This window comes from Alexandromys fortis, unplaced genomic scaffold, assembly GCF_014885135.2.
Source record: "Alexandromys fortis isolate MF-2015 unplaced genomic scaffold, M_Fortis_MF-2015_v1.1 scaffold_183, whole genome shotgun sequence".
NCBI classification, from domain to species: domain Eukaryota; kingdom Metazoa; phylum Chordata; class Mammalia; order Rodentia; family Cricetidae; genus Alexandromys; species Alexandromys fortis.
Window position 1 is genome coordinate 2,095,811 of NW_026068079.1, and position 13,483 is coordinate 2,109,293.

At 43.2% G+C, this 13,483-nt stretch overlaps 1 protein-coding gene across 6 annotated transcripts in view; it reads left to right on the forward strand.

Moving 5' to 3' along the window:
• The first annotated feature begins 247 nt into the window (after positions 1-247).
• Tnc (tenascin C) overlaps positions 248-13,483 on the forward strand; it is an 81,586-nt gene continuing 68,350 nt past the window's right edge. For 3 of the 6 annotated variants that reach the window (XM_050121790.1, XM_050121788.1, XM_050121791.1), the window contains exon 1: positions 250-479. The gene's annotated coding sequence lies outside the window, so the exon portion shown is untranslated. Of the gene's footprint in view, positions 480-13,483 lie in introns of all 6 variants that reach the window. The other 3 variants (XM_050121785.1, XM_050121786.1, XM_050121787.1) reach the window with 2 other exon arrangements.

Below are 13,483 nucleotides of genomic sequence, written 5' to 3' on the forward strand. Positions count from 1 at the left end.
ACAGCTATTCTGCGGAGGCGGAGGGAGCTGGAATTCCTACTCTTTTTTCTTCTTTTTTTTCTTTCTTTTTTTTTTTCACTATAAATTGTATGCAAATGGTCTGTTAGCTGGCTGGCTGCCTGGAGTGAGTGCGTCTCTCATGAGCTAACCCGGTTCCGCTGGGAGGGCTGTTCCTTTAACTCGCAAACTGAAAAGGAAAAAAAAAAAAGTGGGAAAGGATGTCTGGAGGCGAGGCGTCCCATTACAGAGGAAGGAGCTCCCTATAAAAGGCAGGCAAAGCTGGCTGCTCTGGCCACAGCCTGCCTACTGTCGCACGCCTCTCCCACGCAGACACACATCCCAGCCTCTGGTGGGCACAAAGGCAGTGGCTAGGGAGAGGCTAGGGACTGCGCCCGTGGGAACTTGCCACGGTCTCAGCCCAGGTACTTCTTCAGGGAGCCTGTGAGCCCAGCGACCTAGATTTCTCCGACCTGGAAAAGGTGAGTCTGTTGACACCATCACTCAGGGTCTTCCTGATGTGCCCTTGGCATTCCTGGTACCCAGTGAGGTGTGGGTTTATAACTCTTTAACACTCGCGTTCTGTTTCCACCCCCAGTAACGGAGTGTTTCTCTGCATGTGATCCGATGTACCCTAGTTATTTCTTGCTTGTCTTCCTCTTCTATTGTATTTGGTGTTGATCTGTCAAAACTAACTACCCAGAGAAACTTTAGGTAAAGTTTTTGTCTCTGCCTTTTTTTTTTTTTTTTTTTTTTTTTTTTTGGTGGCAAAGTAAGACTTTTTTCTCTTAACCCTTTACCTAGTTGATTCTCACCTGTGGATTTTTCCCCTATTGAGTGTTAGAAAATTAGAGTTTGAAAGTGACATTCGCTCCCAGCCACGAGGTTGAATGACAGAGAACACAATTGTATATTTAAACAATCTCAGTACTACAGTTTTCAGCTAACCCCCCCCATCCACCCCAATTTGGTGCTTATGATATCCACTCTGTGGAAAAAACAAGCGTTGGGATACCAAAGTGAGGCTATGAGTTCTAGGCACAGATGAACAACCTACAGGCTGCAAGAATAGACTTGGAGCAAGGTGCTAATTTCCAGTGGGAGGCTCCTGATTCCCCGGCCTCAGGTGGGGTCTTGGCATGGTTCGAGGCTACAGGGCTATCCAGGTCCCATGCTGCTCCCCACCAGGCTCTCTCCTCACTCTTCAGAGCAGGAACCCCCATTTAACATCTTCCCAAGACATGGGAAGCCTTCTTCCCTGTTCTGGAGTGTTTCTGCTTATCCCCACCCCCTGGGCTTCATCATTTTATCTTGCCAAATCTGAGAGTGCCTGCTAGCCTGGCAGGTATTCTAGAAGGAAGAAGTGGTGTTGGCACTGTTAGGAGAGAAGGTGGCAACCTGGGGCTGGATGTGAATGTGGAGTTCTGACTCCAGAAAGTCCTTGGGCATTACAGGCTCACGTATTTGGCTATGGGGTGCTGTGTGGCTAGAGATTCTTGGGAACTGCTCTGAGTCAGAAAGCGAGCTGGACAGGGCGCTCTCTTTAAGGTTGAACATTTCTTTTTAATGCTTTTGTGGACCTCTTTTCCCTTACTTTTTAGAGCTTCCCCATGAGCATCTTAGAAATGAAAGCTGTTCCCCACCCTGGCCCCTTGTCCTAAGATAGAGCAGACCACATGGGGACTGGGGAGAGGTTTGTTCAGCCTAAATAAAGTGATGGGAAGCACTCCTGTCTGAGTATGGGATGCCGTGCACCTTGGCCTTGTGCATGCTAAAAAACAGGAGCCACATCTGGGCAAAGAAGGGGGTGCAGAGTGTGAATATTCTCTGGGTTGCCCCTGCTTCTTTCAAATGCCTACCTTTGTGCTCCCAGCCCCTCCTTACCCTGTCTCAAGAGGTGACAGAGTTTCTAGCCATGAGCTTTGTCATCACTCAGTGTGGGTGAGGAATGCCTCTCCTAGGCTCTGTGGCACTCACCTGGTATAGACAGGCTGGCTCTTAGGGGTGTTTCTGTTTGTCTGATTATCAGTTCATAGACAGCTTCAAGATTAACGTTCTACAAACGTATGTCGAGTTTAACAATGGAAGTATTTACTAGTAGAATTTGGAGAATATTGCAAGTTTCTGACAGGTAAACATGAGGCCACTTGGGCCGATGTGAGGTTAAAGGGTCCAAACCTTACTGCATTGTTTCCATCCCCTGAAACATTTCACCAGATTGCAAACAACAGGGCACACAGCTCCAGATCTCACAGCCAGGCAGTGCTCGTTCAGGTTGGAGCTCTGAACTCCAGCAGCTACAGGAGTAAGGACAGGTCCCCAAATGAAAGAGGAGACAGGAATTTTAGAGGCAGAAGAAAGCCGCTTATGTTAATCAATTTCAGTGATGGACATTGCCAGCATACAGTTAGCCCAGTGTGTAAACTATAGGCTCCTGATGCCTCCTTGGGCATCATGGCACCAAAAGGCCACCACATGTCTCTGAAGCATGGATGTACTTATGAGACAAAGAGGCTCCGAGTGCATAGAGATTGGGTCTTAGAACTCAAGTGATGGGGCCAAAATCTAAGCCCACGTCTCTACTCCGAGGCATATTGTGACTCTGCTGTGTTCCTTTTCAATGTGTCAGCTTCTTGCACAGACCTCAGAAAGAAAGCACTTCCCTTGTGACTAAGTATGCTCCTGCAGGCAGACTGTGGCCACCCATAAATACAGCAATAGCCTGATCGTATAACAAGAATAGAAATTGGAAAGGGAACGCAAGCTGACGGAATGAAAAACATTCCCCCCCCCCGAATCCTACCCTTTCTAGTGTTCACAATGAACTAAAGACACCTCTTAATCTCTTTGCCTGCAATTCCATGAACTTACAAACTAGAGTTTTTGATGGAATAATATCCCCAGCTTTCACAAAACACAAAGGCTTCTCCATCCAGACGCTCTTTCCGTTTGAAAAGAACTTGAGATACAAATATTTAGTTGGCTCTCAATATACAGTTCCTCTCTGGTGATCAAACACAGACATAAACTGGCTGCAGTCGGGGCTAACAACATGAGACATGTGTGATGGGAAGGCCATGTATGATGACTCACCCAACTCTCAACTACACTTATTATGAATTAAAAACTCCATTTAATGGAAGGAGAAATTAAGGCTCAAGGAAACTGAGTGGCTCAGCCCGGGTCATTCCATAAAAGAGTCAGAATTGGCTGAAAACCCAAACTTTCTAAGTAAAAAAAAAAAAAAGAGACTATTTTGTCTCTTGTGCCACACTGCCTCCTGATGTCAGGCTTAGCTAACCAAGTGCAGAACCCTACATGGTGTCCTTTGGGGAATGGCCAAAATAGTACAGAAGACTCCAGCTGGCATCAGAGTCTCTTGATTTCACAGAGGAGCCCTGCAGCTATCATTTTTCATGTGCACAGGAAAGGTTAGCTGGTGGTGGAGCAGCTCACTTCACTGCCTGGAAACAGAAACTTTCAAGTTTCAGCTAAGAGACAGAGAGGGGGAGGGGAGGGAGCGAGAGGTAGTGGGCATGTCATTTCTAGTGGCATGCCTGTTAGAAAAGTCAGCACACACTTTCCCAGACTGTGGAGATGGGACTTTAGGGTGGGAGAATGGAAGAGAACCGTACCTGAATCTTCTAAGGCTTTGTTGAGCTGAATGTACGGCTTGAAAGAGGCTGCTGTGGAGGGGGAAAGGGCTATATACCAGGCGTCTGAGGATGAACCCCAGGACAGTGGGGGAGCAGTTATAGGCTCCAAGTTACAGATTCTGCCAAAGCCTCAGAGAGGAGGTTGTGATTCAAGCACCTCTCACTGTGGGAAGATAGCTGGGAATCCCCTTGAATCCCATCCCAGACCAGCCTGAACACCTCCAGCATGTGGGAAACATTAAATGGAATCCCCGTTCCAAGAAGGAAAACCCCCTTAAAGTATAGTGAGCCTAGCTGCCTGCAAACTCTACTTCTCCCCAACGCAATGCACACTGGTGGCCTTGCCTACTATAAAATCTGCACACACTCTACGACTTTGTGTGGAGGAGAGACCACTGCATAGTAACCTGATTCTAGCCCTGGTGGCCAGACTTTTGCTAAGTTGTGCCATTAAATCTAGTAATCTTTGTTCTGTTTCCTTCCCCTCTGCTATACATACTTCCTAGACCTGAAGAGCCACCTAGAGTTCAGGGCTCTCATTGCCATCTTTGACCTCCTCTATGGAACAAAATGCCTACGCTGAAAGTAGGTTGTGAATGGAAAATCCTTTCCATCTGTATTTTCACTCTTTTTGTGAGTGGAATTTTTTTTAATATTATTTCATTCCAAGCCATCTCAGATGTTTGAAATTTCCTGACGTTCTCAGGTTATGAAATGTGGGCACTATAACTCAAATAGCTTGGACTGGTCCTTTAACCATATTTGAACATAATGCCAAGAAACAATGGGTCAACGGTCACTTCCTACCCCAAAGGAGGGAAGGTGGCTTCTGCTAACAGCTGTAAAGATGTTCCAATATGTCTGTGGCAGAAACAAATGAGGGATAATTGGGAAACTAACTAAATTAGTTACTTCATTCATTGTCACAGCAACAAATATCTGTCAGAAAGCAAGTTGAAAAGGAATGGTTTATTTGGCTTACAGTTTTCAGGGAACTGTACATCATGGTAGGGAAAGCATAGTGGTAGAAGCTGGAGCTGGTTAGTCACACTGCATCCATGCTCAGGAAGCAGAGAGTGAGCAAACCTGGTGTTCAACCGAGCTTTTCCCTATGCACGAAGTACAGGAACCTCAGTCAATAGGATGGTGCCATGCTCACGTAGCATGGGTCTTCCCATTTCAACAATACCAGAGGTTTGTTTCTAGACCAGTTTTCAAGTACTATCAAGTTAATGATCAAAATTAGCCAGCATTTGAAATTTTGCCCTATAGTCTTCCAATACTGTGACATTTTAGCACTTCCTATTATTTTCAATATCACTGGGACTCCTCAGTTCAAATGGTTGGAATCTGGGCTGCACCAGTTTAAGTAACTTACTCACTACCATGAAGACAGATGATAGGGAGGACCTCAACCCAAACTCATTTCCATGTGTCTAGAAGCTGGCGATGATCATTGGGGTAAGCAAGCTACGCCGGGCCCCATGCTTCAGCTCCTCCTGCCTTAGGAAGTTCACTATCTCCAGAGTCTATGTGCCTTCTGCGCTCATCAGACCCTCAGAATGTAATGCCCATGAAGGGCCATACTATTCCCAACACAACAGGGGTTGGCTTCTAAAGGTGTGATGTTCGTCTCTTTCACAAGTCTGCTTCATGATTTACAGTTTCCCTATGAGCAGGACAGGTCTTAACAGCATGATATACACATGAATTGATACATTGAAGAAATAATTCTATGCATATCACCTCATGCACTCCTGGCATATATAGAAGACTTTGCAGGAAGGTAAACTGAGTCTTTGTTAGTTGCATAAAGCAGAAAGTAAAGGCACTCAGAGCTCCTTCCCAGTGTTTCTCTCTCTGTTCTCCGTAGATTCTAAGGAATTAATCCAAGTTTCTGGATAACAAAAGCAGCTTAGAAACAGCTGGCTATTTGCTAGATAAATATTTACATTTTTAAGATTTATTTTATTTTTAATTGTGTGTGTGTGTGTGTGTGTTCATCAAGGTAGGTGCACAAGGGGACAGTTTCCCTTGAAGGTCAGAAGAAGGTATCAGATCTCTGGAACTGGAGTCACAGGCATGGGAGCATTACTGCTTAAAGTCTAGAAACTGAACTCAGCTGCTCTGAAAGAGCAGCAAATTCATCTCTGTAGCTTATACTTGCATTTTTACAGAAGTAGTTAGATAAATTCTGTAAATGCTTAGATTGGTGAGTGAATTATGAATGAGGGACTTTAGACAAGTCTGTGGATACTCTGTAGGGGGAAGAGTCAAATTTTATTACCCAGTACATGTGTAGGAGAGTTAAGATAACACTCGATGGGTTAAACAAAATGGAAGAAACTATAGACTGTGGGGAAAACACTAGTTCTATTCAAAACCTTAAGGTTACAGACACAAGCATGGTGTCAGGAGAGCATGTCACCTGCAGAAGCAACGTACTGTGACTGGAAGGAGACAGCTCTGTGCCCTGCTGGATCATCTGCCAGTCAGAGACCCTTGCAAACACTAAATGTAAGCACCGGTCTATGAAATGATACTATTTAAAAATTAGAAACCTGTACAGTGGATAATAAAGCTACCCAGGGAGGTAGAAGTCTGAAGTTAACTACAAAGGTGCTTTGACATAGCAGAGGGAGTCTGCCGGCTGTGGAGGACAGGAAGCCAGAACAGCTCCAGCAGTGGGCAGGGGCCACTGACATCATACAGAAGTGGCGGGATGCAGAGATGTCACAGGACAGTGCTCTTGCAGATAGGTTACCTTTGCTAGAATTTACAGAATGCCAAGCTGAAGAGGCTGGAGCTTACAGCTCGGGCCCCTAGGACCCTGGGTGATTCAGGCAATGCCATGGAGAGGTGGGGAGGAACAGCAAAGGACCACATCCAACCTTACTTCAAGTACTTTTATCTGTTTTGTGCACGGAATTTCCATGAGACATAATTTGATGAAAGGTTTCTCTAGCACAAAAAGAAGAAAGAGGAGGAGGGGGAGAAGGAGAATGTACAAATTGCTGACCTAATTTGACATATTATTTTAAAGATGGTGAAACTGAGATATGAAGGAGAGAGAGCTGTTTCTAAGATGTCATGCCAGGTGGCACTGGGTCAGGGAAGAATCTTGGGTCTTCTGAAACTTTTCTTAGAATATAAAACTCTGCTGTTAACACATTCTCTTACAAAAGATGAGCTGTTTTATTCTCCAAACAGTGTGTGGAGTGAGCTAATGGTTATTATTTGAGTTAGTTATTCACTAACTACAAATCAGTTGTCATAAAAAAAAAAAAACCCAGAAATTCCTTAAATGTCTTTTGGTCATTTGAGATGCATCTGTTGGGAATTCTTTGTTTCAATCTGTATGCCATTTTTAATTGGATTATTTGGTAATTTGGTGTCTAATTTCTTGAGTTCTTTATATATTTTGAAGATCTTCCCTCTGTCAAATGTGGGGCTGGTAAGGATCTTTTCCCTTTCTGTAGGCTGCCATTTTGTCTTATTGTCCGTGTTCTTTGCCTTACAGAAGCTTTTCAGTTTCAGGAGGCCACACTTATTAATTGCTGCTCTTGGTGTCCTGGAGCTTAGTTGAAGAGAGGGAGGAAGAATCATATGAGCAAGGGGGTCAAATAATGATTAGAAAACAACAGAGAGAGTTGATCCAAGCTAGGGGGATCAACTGTGGATTGCATGAATCTGAACTTAACCCTCTGAATGTGGGTGACAGTTATGTGACTTTTTGGGGGACCCCTGGCAGTGGGACCAGGACTTATCTTCAGTGCATGAACTGGCTTTTTGGAACCCATGCCCTACGGTAGAATACCTTGCTCAACCTTGATACAACGGGGAGGGGCTTCGTCCTATCTCAACTTGATATGCCAGACTTTGTTGACTCCCAAGGGAGGCCTTACCTCCTCTGAGGAGTAGATAGGAGTTAGAATGCGGGGAGATGGAAGGTGGAGAAGGTGAAGGAGGGGAAGTGGGATTAGTGTGTAAAATTAAGAATTTTTAAAATAAAAACAGAAGTAATTATCTTATGATTTCTGTAGCTCTAGAATCAGAGCACAGATGAGCTGAGCTTTCCACATTCATGTGTTATTGCTATTGGCCTGAGTTTGTATCATATCTTAAGGTTTGACTAGATGGTTAGATTCCAGACTGCATTTATTGCCTGGCTTATATTCCTCATAGTTTCTAGACTACATGTTTCAGTTCCATGCTCTCTTAATTTCTTCTCATGTGGGACACTTCAACAAAGCCATCTATCTCACCCAAGCCAGTGTTAGAAGAGGAAGAAAGAGGAGGAGGAGGAACAGGCAGAGGAGGAGCAGCTGGAGGAGGAAGAGCAGGAGGAAGAAGAAGAAGAGAGAACACAGTCTTTTATAAACAGAGATGACTGTTTAGCTGTTTAGTTTTAGCTGAAAGGAAATGGTTAGGCTGTACCGCAAGGCAAGGCAGTTCCACAAGCATAAGGCTTGGGGGTAGGATCAGCGCAGTCTGTTTTTGAGGGCAGGATAAGTGCAGTCTGTTCTGAGTCAGCCTGCTGCAGCCTCTAACTATCCAGTGTCACCATCCCCTGCATCTCATTATAGATGACAAATTTATTCATCCAACCTTCCCTTCTATTAATGGGCAATAAGTAATTGTGACAATCACTAAGGTGAATTGCGTCTTAACTTTTTCGGCCATTTTTGAGGTAGTTATCATAGATCATTAAAGTATCCCAGATTTCCTTCAAAAACTAGATTTTTCCAGGACAATAATTTCAAATCTATCAGTCCAAGTTCTCTGAAAGAACAGAACTGATTAAATATCAAAAAGAGATTTGTTATATTTATTGGTTTACAGGATGTGGTCTGAGAGGTCCCGCAATGACTGTCTCACTAGAGGGGCTGAGACTCCAGTAGCTGTTGAGTTTGTAAGAGTGGATATCTTCTGGTACTGAAGGTCTAGAGCATTCCTGGAGAACTGCCGGGCCTCGGTCTATGCTGGAATCTCAGAGAAGCTGATTCTAATATTGGTAAAGGAATGCTTTGGATCAAAATGGGTGTATGTACCAGAAAGAGAGAGGACAAGCAGACAAAAAGCCCAGTTTTTTTCTCCCATGACCTTCCATGTGGGCTGCCACCAGAAGGTACTGATGTCAGATATATCAGGGGCAGGGATGTCTTCCTTCTTCAGATAATCTAAGAAAATTCTTCACAGAAATACCCAGGAGCTTGAATTTGAGTTGATTGCAGATTGAGTCAAATTGACAGGGAATAGGTGAAAAAGTCTCTTGAGGGATGCTCCATCTTTTACTGTTGTCTTATAACTTGAGGAGAGACAGTCTCTGTCCTTATGGCCTGAAACTCTCTGAAACAGTGAATCAAGATGAACTCTTCCTCCCTTAAGTTGTTTCTGTTGGGAATTTTGACCAAATCAATGAAAAAGTAATTAGCATAAGCCAAGCACTTCACTGCCCTACCTCATACCCTCCATCAGAGACCTCCATTCTCAATTCTCATTATCTTATAAGATTTATAATGGATCATTTATAAATGGGTCAGTGCAACAAATTCCTACGTAGGCCCCATGATACATGCATTCCCCTTCCATTTGTGTCACTATTTAGGATTATAAAGGTTGGAATATCTATGCCCAAACATTCCCAAGGAGTTCTTTTCTACAAAGAAAATTAACACCCCAAATTGACATGCAAGGTTTCCCATGATTCACCTCCAAACAGACTCTGTGACTCGGCCATCACCATACTCTGCACATCCAACCTCGATATATATTTTTTCTTACATAGACTTGCATTTTATGTAAGACATAACTCGTCTTCTTCTTCGATTGTTAGTTCAAATGCCACCTCCTCCAGATACGTACATGCTCCTCCCCATCTCCTTTGCACAATCTGACCTTTTCCACTACCCCATGTATCCAACTGCTGTTTCTATCCCACAGACCAACTCTTCCAGCAAGGCAGAGCTCTTAAGAGGAGATTTTTGTCCTGGTTCACCTGCAACTCAACGTATGACTTAAAGCTAACCTTAAATACCTGACAAAAGTTCTTATTCCTAAGATTCAAAAATCCCATTTCACATGAGGCTCATTTAGAAAAATTAGAGTCAGAGGTTATTTACAAGGTTCGTTTTCTGAGCTCACAACTACACATAAGATACCTTATGCCTTCAAGAAGCCATGCCAGTTCTGAGACAGGAAATCTTGTCAGGACACAGACTTCAAGGATTGTCTTTACTTCCAAAACTAGTCCCAAAAATAAGTGCTGTCATTACATGGGGTTTGGGAAAAGCCAGTACCAAGGACAGAGGGCATCTGTCCAGGGCTTTGAGACTGAGTCAGAGAGGCTTTTGTAATAGTATGAATCAAACAGCAACTAGTGGGAGGAATAGATGGTCTCGGGGAAGAGATAAGGACGAAGATCTCCTTGTCTTTGGACATGGAGAAAATCACAACCCGTGCGACGTGATGAATCGTGATTAAGAGTGTGGCTTTGGCATCTGAAGGCTCTGAGTTCAAAATACTTGTGTTTGCTCTGCGAACTTTATTAAATAACTGCTCTAAGTTTCACTTTCCCAATAAATATCAAACTGCATACATACACACACACATAACAACACCTATTTCAGAAGGTCATGGCAGTTACTACATGTATTGTGCCTTATATTGCTTATCAAAGAAACTGGCATGTGACATAAATGGTCATGGTTCGTAGTCATGGAGGTTGACACTGTTTTTGAAGCAGTTCTTGGTGCTAATACCCCACTGGGTAAGCAGTTCTCAGATTGTGTCCTTTGAAACAGATTCTCATGAGAGTCACTTAAAGAGTGTTCTGTGACCAGTGAGCTTGAGAAACACTTAATAACATCCTGGAAATTTAGGGCTCATGCAGTCATTTCATTGTAGTGCTAAATGCTGACAACACAGTAGCAAAAACAATAAGGCAACAACCTATAATTCATTATAGAGGTTCCTATCCTATGTGCTCCCCTATGACAGAATTTTGTGTACTAGGCAATGTGGAATCAATGGAAACCCACTTTCCTGGAAACTTTGAAGTCTTAAGGATAAAGCATCAGTAGATTGCGTGTATTGGGAATGCCCACATCCTGGTACATAGATTAAGATTTACAGCTGAGCCTACACAGGATGGAAGAGACTAGGAAGCTCCCTAGAGCAACGTTTTGAAGGACATTGATTTCTAAACTGATGGGAGCTCTGACATCCTTTTCCATATGACATATGTCTTAAAATGTGTTGGACCATAATCTGGAAAACTCGACACCAGAGTACCAGGCTCCATATACTCTTAAAGGAATGTTAAATTTGTACATGTACATCTAAATTGACAGTGAAAAGCCAAACAAATCACTTGAGCCAAAACAGGCATGCCCTGGTCAGGAAATCTAACTAGAGAGGCAGAAACATGTAGAGTGTCATCCCAATTAGCAACTCTTTCTGGCTAAGGTACTCAGTAATCACAGCCAGACCTCAGAAGATTCTGGAACCCAGTCTAGGCCAAAGGGAACTTGCCAACACATACCCAGGAGCTAATAACCACTTGCAAACAGTGCACCTTGGCTTCAGTGTCCTCCAAAGAAGAAGCATGCAAAGTGGGAGCACCAGTCAGAGCTCAGAGAGAAAGGCAGAGGTCAAATGCTCCAGGTTTACACACAGACAACACCAGACAGTTGCTAGGCGTCTGGGAAGTGGAAGGTAAAGGAATTCTTTTTCACTCTTCATAGTTTACCTTACTGAGCAGCTCAAACTACATTTACACATTTTTAATAACTAAAGAAAAGTGTTTGAGGAGCTACCCCAGTGTGGCACAATGTAGTTCATATGTAGAAAATATGTGGTTCATATTTGAGAACCACAAAGAGGACTTCAAAATCTGCTCCTGTTTCACAAACCAGTTCTTGAGCTACACCAGGTGTTAGCTGGACTTTTAAACAGGCAACATAATGAAAAAAGGATTTATTCTGTTCACAATTCTGAAATCATCATTTTAGGAAAGTCAAAGCAGTTGGTTACATTACATTCAAGGTCAAAAGAAAGGAATTGGATCTAGGTGTACATGTCTATGTTTGGATCACTTTCTGTGCTCTTCTGCAATCCAGGATACTCTAGATAGGGAATGACATAACCCATGATGGGCAGATATTTTGTCTCAATTAACATAATCAAATGAACAAACAAACCCACAACCTCATCTATAAAGTCCCTCACTGAGATTTTCTTCCTAGGTGACTCAGGACTGTGTCAAGTTAACAACCCTAATCTGAAATTTTTTACTCTCAGAAAAAAAAAATTCTTTCTTGCTGTTCTGTTGCTTTTGTTGCTTGTTTGGTTGGTTAATTTGGTTGTTTGGTTTGCTTTTGTTTTTTGTTTGTTTGTTTTTTGAGAAAGAGTTTCTCTGTGTAACAACTCTGGCTGTACCGAAACTCATTTTGTAGACTAGGCTGGCCTCAAACTCAGAGATCCTACTGCCTCTGCCTCCCGAGTGCTAGGAGCTGATTTTGAAGCTCCTGTCTCTGGTGCTTCTCACTTGATCATCCTCTCATTTATTAACCTTCTCTCTGGGCCAACTGAAGCAGACCAGACTGCTCTCAGCAGCTCTAGAGATCTGCCAGAGATTTCAACATTTTAGTTCACTTGGCTTTGTGTCCTCTCCTCGAATAAACAGTAAAAGAAACCACCATGGGTATCCCAGTTTCCCAACTTCATTCTTCCTCTCTGTGGCCCTACCAAGTGCATTCACTTAATGAAACTGAGTGTGCCTCCAATATATGTTACTTAAATATTAATACCTTAGAGCAAACAATAAATCTTCTTTCAAAAAAAATAACATAGTAGAACAAAAGGAACCTGAACTTTGGCATCATGAGATGGTGCCCTTGATTCTGATTCGAGTAGCACTGACCTGATAACTCCTGGAGCTTCTGAGAGCAGGAAAATATGAACAATGTTCCCAGACTGCCTAAGCTTGGATCATGATGTATTTGGAAAGGACCAAGCACCAAATAAATAATACTGATTTGTTCCACTTTAGTTGCTTGAGATCTTTCATCCTGGCCAGGTAGAGCATCATTTCTAGCTAACATATGAGGTACTGAAGAGAGCGACGCTCTAGGTTTGCTCTGTCCCAGGACTTGCCTCCCTTGTGTGCCATCAAACCCAATCCTGTGACGTACTTCAAACACAAAAGAAGCAAGTATGTTTGGGAAACACGCTATAAAGAATCTTCGTGGAGGTTTCCACAAACACATAAAAGTCTCTGGAAAATCCTGAAGTAAAGAAAGATGCGTAATTTGTTTGCTTTAAAATAGCATTGGCTTTAAAAATAGCCTTTTCCAAACAAGATTAGCTAGGAAATACCTTTTGCTTAGCAGTAATACCTCTCACATGCCACAGATTACATGCTAGGAAGCATGCTCCAGTGTTTGGAAAGCCTAAGCCTTAGCTTACACTTATCTCTATTTTTCTGGCTCCCATGCAGCTTCAGGAAGACTTTTTCCACTGTCAATAGTATTTTTGAGGAGAGCCAAACCATGGGTTCTTTTGAAGTTAGTCCTTTGAACTTAGTCATGCAAACCATCCTTTGACATCACTAAATCGCTGCGAGAAAACTGAGGGTTAAGAAGCTGCCCCTGATTGGTGAGTCACTTCACCTGGATCTAACTCTTGTGCTGCCCTTTTTTCTAGCTAGGTGGCCTCAGTTTCCTTATCCTTGAGGAGCTAAAAGTAAAGGAAACCATATCAGGGATCGTAGCGTGGAGCCAGTGGAATAGCCCGTATAGGGCACTGGAAGCCCAGATGTTTCCAATCAG